At 41.1% G+C, this 8,480-nt stretch overlaps 1 pseudogene; it reads left to right on the top strand.

Moving 5' to 3' along the window:
- The first annotated feature begins 227 nt into the window (after nt 1–227).
- On the top strand, nt 228–7,133 carry LOC100060786 (flavin-containing monooxygenase 5-like; annotated as a pseudogene).
- The last annotated feature ends 1,347 nt before the right edge of the window (nt 7,134–8,480 follow it).

The following is an 8,480-nucleotide window of genomic DNA, read 5'->3' as shown; positions in this document are numbered from 1 at the left end:
CACAGCTTCACTGTTCGTCACAGGAAGACCTTGAACATTGACTGCTCTTCAGTGAGTCATGGTTTTCCTCATCAGGAAAATGGACTATAGTATTACTTGCCCTACCTACTTTTTCTGAGGACCAAATTGAAAATAAAAAAAGAAGCTTACTAACGTGCTTGGAAGACAACTAAGCAACGAACAAATGTAAAGTTGTTATGAGCGTTTATCTATGTACATTTTCAGAAATGGCTGCAAATGGGAAAATTCACAGGCAAAGCACAGAGGAAATTTCATTAAAAATGGTGAGTGGGATGAGAGGGGGCAAGACAGGGCAGAACAGGTCCTGAAGACACTGGCTTTGTTCTGGAGGCAGGTGGAACCTGTGTATTCCAGGGGAGGCCCCTCTACGCCTCCTGCATATTCAACTACTGTTTCTTCCCTTCGCTCCTTACCTCCATCTGGCCTGGAGACTTTTAGGAACAAGAACAACTTCTGGTTTTTTTCCCTGGCTTATTCTTCCTTGAGACAATGGCTCAGAAAGCCTGTAACCTGCTTGAATGGGAGTAAAGGAGTAAGATTTAAAAATTAATGTCCTAAACTATTATCCAGGCTCACATTCTCCCCTCTATGTTCAGGAGACTCAGGAACCAAGTGGAGCTGGATCATCACTGATTCCATCGGGGAAAGCCTGGGAAGGCAGGAACCAACCAAAATTCAAGGACCTGGGATTATTTCTGAAAAAATGAATTGTTAGAGATCTTTGCTGACATAGAGGTTTTAACTGAATGGCAGTTCACCCTCAGTTACTGGCCTTGCAGCACTGATGATGGTCTCTGTCCCTCCAGATGATGAAGAAGAATGTGAGGAAGAAGAAAGTGGCAGTGATCAGAGCTGGGATCAGTGGTGTGGGAGCGAGTGAGTGCTGCTTGGATGAAAGGCTGGAGCCCACTTTCTTTGAGCTCACCTGTGATGACACTGGGGGGCTCTGGAGATTCCAAGTAAGTCTCCATATTCTTTCGATGGGACACAGAGCACATCCAACCTGCAACTCAACAAATATAAAACAACAACCTGCTGTGAGCTGGGAATTGTACTCCATAGGGATAGATTGATAAACAGGAATGGTTCCTGACTCTCAGGGTTTATGGCAAAGGAAAGAGACATGGATACAGATCAGTACCGTACGAGAGAGAGTGGTCAGCGCTGAGCCAGATGTCCTAGAGGTGCTGTGGATGCAGAGGCTGGTGCTGAGGGGGGCAGCCCTAAGGCAGGAAATGGGCCCTGGAACAGGAGACTGAAAGCTTCAGCCGGGCAAGTCTTAGAGCCCTCGTTTCCTAATCCATAAGAAACTAGTAATCAGTTCTTCATAGGTGGCCTCTGTGAGAATACCTAACCTAGTCATTGGTTACAGAGTTGGTATTCAACACTCTCTCTCTCCTTTCCTTCCTGAGTCATCATTTTCGGGGAGGAATTTTCATCCCACTAAACCCTTCAGAACAGGAAAAATGTGTCCCATGTAACTGAATTCCAGATCAGATAAAGTCCCCCTGATGTGAAGTAAAGGAAGACCAAGTGATGAATTTCTAGAGAGCACTGTCTGGGACTTCAATAAGGGCAGGCAGGGTTGGGAACAAGTCAATAGGAAGAATCAAACACACAAAACCCTTACAAGCCTCTGGCCTTCTGAAGAACTGAGGTCTTGGCAGATCAGATGCCAAAGTCAGCTGAATGGAAGCACATGTCGGTGCTCTCTGACTTGCAGGCATTGGAGAAATCTAGCAGCAGCGTAGACTTGCACATGCCTCTTAAAGAACAATCTGGCTCTACTGCATTGCTTATCAGGATGGGAATGTTTTCCTTTACTTTCTAAAAGAGAAGTCAGAAGAAGGAAAGCCCAGCATCTATAGATCTGTGAACATCGACACTTCCAAGGAAGTGACCTATTTCAGTGACTTCTCCTTAGCTGATCATTTTCCAAATTACATGCACAGCTCACAGCCCCCAGAGTATTTGAAGATGTATGCCAAGCACCTTGACCTTGTGAAGTACATCTGTTTCCAGGTAGGCTTTAGGGTCTTTTGTAATCTTGACCCTTGAGAATCTGCTGAAGGCAGCTGTCACCTTTCTCTAGAGAAAGACACATAAATAAGAGATTTTGTGTACAGTTTCAGGGTATTAAATATCCTGATTTAGAGACACTGACTATTGAATTAGAGGCAATATTGTGTTTATTTGCAAAACCTTTTTGCCTGCGTGGTGGTCTTTTGTATATACATGCATACATCAACCACATGACTTTCTCACTTGGCATTTTCCTTGCACAAACTCAGACCATCACTACAACCCTCTTTGCAGACGGGTCTCTTTCCAGGTGAAATGAGTGCGTGCATATAGAACAATTACATCTATGCTTATGATAAGATAAACACTGAGTAACTGTTAGCTAATATCATCATTATCATTTTTCTAGACTCATGGAAACTTCCATTTGGAAAGGCTTGCTAGCTTTATCTCTTTTGCAACTCATCTTTTTTGCTGATGGGACATCTAGTTCCTGCCTGGTTACCTCCCACAGCAGTTGTTTACCACCTCACAGGAGAGTCTTACTTAGTATTAGGTAGAAGTTAATGTGTCTGTGGCATAAATCTCTAAAAAGACAACTTTTGAACATGTGTGCCTACATTTACCATCTCATCTGTCTGTTAATCCATCCATATAGTCATCAATTTGGAAGACTTGAAATCAAGGGTGTATTGGCATATATATCTGCTACATAAGCTATATGGCAGGGGAAAAAGTCAAGCAACAGGTATAAAGGAAACCAAATACCTTTCTTATTACTCACTTCTCAATTTTCATGGGAATTGTGGAACAAATCTAAATCAGATTGTAAAATCTCGTTAAAGATTTTTAAATATTGAAATATCTACAAGAAAATGATTATTCAGGATCCGCTTTCCATGGAATCTGGGAAATAAACTGGATGACCTCTATTGGTCCAGAGGCAGTCCTCTAGTTTCAGGGAGGTGGAAGGAGATGGTCATGTGACACCCATATTCGTCCTTTTATACTCAGATGACGATGCACAGTGTGAGAAAACATCCTGATTTCTCATCCACCTGGCCAGTGGGATGTTGTAACAGAAGCTTAGGGGAAGCAAAGGCCATCTGCCTTTGATGCAGGCATGGTCTGCAGTGGCTGTCATACTGACCCTCATTTACCACTTCAGTTTTTCCCACGTATGTAATTTTCCCATCTCAGGGAATCCTAAGGGTGGATGGTCTGTGGTTAAGTAAAGTGGATTTAAAATTCTCTTGATAATGGCAAGCAATAAGCTATTGCCCCAAATAATACAATTAGAGGAAAATCTGGCTTCTATAGGTTTTTAAGTTTTATAAAAGAAAAAGCCTGTCATAATCAGAATGTCTGCATCCAAGCCATGGGCACTTAAGTTTCCCTTAAGAAAGAGAGGTGTCTTTTTCACCTGTGTTGTCAAGCCATACCTGGAGTGTTGTGCTCTACTCTGGTGCCCACTTCAAGAAGAATGGTGACAAAAGGGAACATAATTAGAGGAAAACAACCAGGACAGTAGAGAGTCAGGCAAATGCAGCATGATGAATGTATAAAACCACAGAAGTTATTTAACCTGGAGGAGGAAACTTGTTAGGGGTGAGAAAGGAGCACGATCACCACCTTTGGCTATGATATGACCATCACAGAAAGGATGGAATCAATGCCATGTGTGTTCTTGTTGGGCAGGATGAGAGCTGACAGGTAGAAGTTCCGGGGAGGTTGACTTCACTGGAAAGAAAAGGGATTTTCCAACAAGAAGTCTTGTCCCAAAATGAAATGGTCTGCCTTGTAAAGTAGTGAGTTTCCCAATTCAAGAGGTATGTAAGCAGAAACTAATAACCATTAATGAGGGGTTTTTAGATCAGTGGCTCTCAAACTTTAGTATGGTAAGAGTCACCTGGAGACTTTGTTAAGCGAGATCGAGGTTCCAGCTCCCTGAGATTGATTCAGCGTGTCTGGATTGGGGCTAGTGGATTTGCCGTTGACAAAGTTTCCAGGTGCTGCTGCCTGTCGGAGAATCACATTTGAATAGCAAGGCTGTATTAATATATAGTGCAAGGTTTGTCTGGATGACTCTAATTTTCCAATTTTGAGAGTCCGTAATGATAACCACAGAAAAAAAAACATAGTTCACTATGAATTTGGGTATCACCAAAACGAATTTGCTCTGTAAAAAAGTACATATAATATAACTTCATGTGTGTGCTACAGTAAGTCAAATTTCTGTTAATATCAATGGATGTTTGTGTATCATAGAGGGACAATGGAAAAGTAGTTGAAAGTGGTACTATATATACAGATTTTACTGTTAAAGTGGGTTTACTATGAAACTGTGCAAATGCAATGTAACAACTACAGTGAGCTCTACATTTCCTGAAGCTGAATTGCTATTTTCCATTTTTTTTTCTTTACATAGGGATTGAGAAGTTCAAAGGTCAGCGTTTCCACAGCAAGGAATATCAGAGTCCAGAGAGATTTATGGGAAAGAGAATCCTTGTGATCGGCATTGGGAATTCTGGCCCTGGCGTGGCTGTGGAGGTCAGCCATACCACAAGGCAAGTCTGTTTTCTTAGAGTTGTGTTTTGTTGATGTGGGAATTCTCCACCTGCCTGTGCAGATGCATAAACCCAGGACAACTAAGACTCAAGGCTTCTGCTTATGGCTTTCCACTAAAGGCACATATCTACACACAAGACCCAGCAGAGGTTTGAGCGTGTTGGCTGGGCCTAATGGATACTCAACAATCACGACTAGAAACAGTCAAGCCTTTTGCTCTTTGTCAAGATCTCCACTAGTTAACACATCTATACTGTGGAAGACTACATGGTCATTAGAAAAAATGAAGAACTATCATATGCGCAGACGTCAGAAGATATTCTTTGAAAAAATCAAATTATAGGACCATGTGTATTGGTGATCCAATTTATAGAAAAAACTCCTATATACCTATAGTGGTAAACGTATATGTGATTTTAAGAAGATACAAAAAACTGTTAATAGTGGCTTCCTCTGGGGATAAGGACTGTGTGTGTGTGTGTGTGTGTGTGTAAATACTAGTGGAACAAAATAGGCAGCAGCTTGGAGAATTAATTCAGACCATCACTTTCTATCCTGACTCACATGGCTTAGAACTCTCTCTATAACCTGCAAAGAAGAGTCGGGGGGCATGATCTAGACAGGTGACTTAAATATTGCAAATTTTCCAAACGGTTATTTAACATGCCACTCACTTTGAGATCTGTGACCAATTTTTGCACATGTGTAGTTGTACTTATTTAGTATGGTTAACAAGGTGCAAATAGATCAGTTGTTGGAAATGTGCTGGTAATTGCACAATAATCAAGTTGTACACTGAGGGGCGCTAACACACCAAGGTAACCCTTCTAAACCAAGGGTCAGTTTTGTCAATGTACAAGCTCGCCCTCTGCTGGCCATTCTGGGGAAATAACAGCTGTTTTAAACTGTCTTCTCCGTCAGTGGTGCTGATCATTCACTCGTTCCGAGAGTATTTGCTAATCACTTACTGTGTGCCAGATGCATATATATATATATCATCACACACAATACTTATGTGTCTGTTGTATGATTCTGTTTACTTTTTTCTATGTTTAAAATATTTTCTCATTAAAAAAATCCAATTTAAATGGGGAAAAAGGTCAGAAAAATAATATGATAAACAAAATTTCATATTTTAAAGGATTTCTGGTGGTAGTTCTTTAGACCAATTAAATGAGGTGAATACATATAATAAATAAAATATCAACATTTTAGAACTAGGGATAGCTTAAGAAATTATTTAGTTCAAGCCCCTTTATTTTTATTATTATTATTATTTTTTTTTGAGGAAGATCAGCCCTGAGCCAACTACTGCCAATCCTCCTCTCATTGCTGAGGAAGACTGGCCCTGAGCTAACATCCATGCCTATCTTCCTCCACTTTATACGTGGGACGTCTGCCACAGCATAGCTTTTGCCAAGTGGTGCCGTGTCCATACCCGGGATCCCAACAGGTGAATCCCGGGCCACTGAGAGGTGGAATGTGTGAACTTAACTGCTGCACCCCGGGCTTACCCGGCCCCAAGCCCCTTTATTTTAAAGCCAAGAAAACTGAGGTCCAGAGGCATTAACAGCTAGCATAAAGGGAGGCAGGAAATTAGAAAAAAAAAGGCCAGTACTAAAATTTAGATCACCTTATTAGTGGATTTGCCACATTTTCAACCTAAGAATAAAAGAAATAAGTTGTTGCTGGTGTGTGTGTGTGTTTCATGTTTAAGCAATGGTCACTGATTTGACAAAGCAAACACATTAGAACTAATTTAAACTGTTTGTGTATAGATGTATATTTAAGATTAATCCAGAAATAAATAGCTGACATCAGAGAATGGATGAGAACACCAGGGTGTGAATTGAGAAGTAAAAATGAGGAAAGCTGATCCTAGCCCTTTGCAAGATGGAAGGTCTTAGGAGCTCCAGCTGAGAAAATGCGTCTGCTAACCCAGAGTGGAGGCTGGCAGAGTTCAGGAGACCAAGGAGGTGAGAAGCCCCAGGCACTGATGGGGAATCCGATATGCAAAGGACAAAAGCACCTAATCTTAAACCTATAGATTAGCAGAAAACATATAGTTACACCATTGGAACACTGAAAAGTCTTGGATTACTGAGTGTTTTTTTTTTTTTTTCAAAGAGGAATCCACACTAAAGTTTGGGGAAGAGTTGGAGGCATTCATCTCTTTCAGCCCTTCTGTCAGTTCACAGGCCCCCATCCTCAGCAGGATTTCCAAAGCAGTGAGGAGGCCCAGGTCATGTTCCAAAGAGCCAGCAGTCGGAGGAGGTGTCGAATGACAGGGGAGGGGAGGGATTCTGGCTCCTGCATAGTTTCCAGACCTATATATTCTACACCTGATGACGTAGGTCACACGGTTCTGTTTTTACTGAAGGGGTCAGGTAACTTCTAGGTTCTTTTCCCTGCCCCACAGCTGCTTGACTACCCCACTTTGAACACACTCTTACTTTTCCCAGGTGTTTCTTAGCACCAGATGAGGGGCCTGGATATTGAACTGTGTGTGGGATGAAGGCTAGTCCCATGGACAGTGTGCGTTTCACTTGCTTTAATATCATCAAGAAGATCGTGACAACGTCTATGTTGAGTAACTAGACGGAGAATAAATGAAAGATTAAATCATGCAAACTATGGTCTAAAGCCTCAGAAAAGATATTCATGTTACCTTCAGGGTGCATTTATTTTGTCTCAACTGACGTGATTGATTCTAAGAACCAGAAAGGACAGACAGACTTCTATACAGTATGACCTGTACACTTCACTAATGAGACCAGATTGAAGATAATCAGTCAGAATGTATTGACCTTTATTTTGCAGATAATTCTAACCATGAGCTGTCTTGTTTGTCAGGCCAGAGCCATAAATGAGAAGGGAAATACTGCCAGCTACAGACACAGTGACAAGAGCCATAATAATGAACAGCACAGGCAGGAGACATTGAAAGTGCATTATAGCATTTGAGCAGTAATTAAGGTGCTTAGTGAAGAAAATGAGCGATAAAAGAAGGTTATGTTCATTACACACTGTTTAAGAAATGAGACGAGTGCAATAAATTTTAGAAACATTTTCATCAAAACACTATGTAAAAAGTAAAGGAATTAAAAGTAAAAGAAGAATTTCCTTACCTGTGTACATTTCTGTGTCCTCGAAATGCTGATTATATGACAGTGCCTGATAAATGAAGCTTTATTGTATACATGCAATTACCACCACCATGTGAAGTTCAACTAAAGATCTCAGCATCTGGCAAGAGCTATGGACTAGAGCTGAGGCTCAGAGCACAGACAGAATGAAGAGTGCTTTATTGTGAGAAACGCTTGATGCAAGTTCAGCATCAGGATCCAAGTTGAGAATGGGACCCTCACATTTCCGCGTATCTGTGCCTCTGTCTTGCACTAGTGTAGACAGCTATGTTTAAAGGTGGAAAGCCAGAGGAAGCCTTTTGCATTGGAGGACCAGAACTTTGTTTTCCTGGCTTTTTACTGGCTTCTTTGTATGAGAATGGCTTTATAAAAGAAGAATAAAGGAAGAGAAAGAGAAGAGGAAAAGGATGACTCGGGAGTCTTAACATTTCCTAAAGAACGTTTTTATCTCATCCATCAAAACAGAAGGGAGAAAAAGAGTGCCCAATATAGTTTTCTGGAATGTATAAGTGGATAAGGGAATGAATAAATGAAGAGAGAGCAAAGACTAATATGAATCATCTTCCCCAGTTTTACAGATTGCTAAACTCTCAAGTGAGTATCCATGACAACCTTCACAATCACATAATTTCTGGCAGAATAATGGTCAAATCCAACGTGAAAGAACTCATGAAATCAGATCCCACTTTTGAAGAAGGTAGCAGGTGGAGAATATTGATGTGG

Source organism: Equus caballus, chromosome 5, assembly GCF_041296265.1.
Source record: "Equus caballus isolate H_3958 breed thoroughbred chromosome 5, TB-T2T, whole genome shotgun sequence".
NCBI lineage: Eukaryota > Metazoa > Chordata > Mammalia > Perissodactyla > Equidae > Equus > Equus caballus.
The sequence above is the reverse complement of the archived record's forward strand: the minus strand, read 5'-3'. Positions and strand labels throughout refer to the sequence as shown.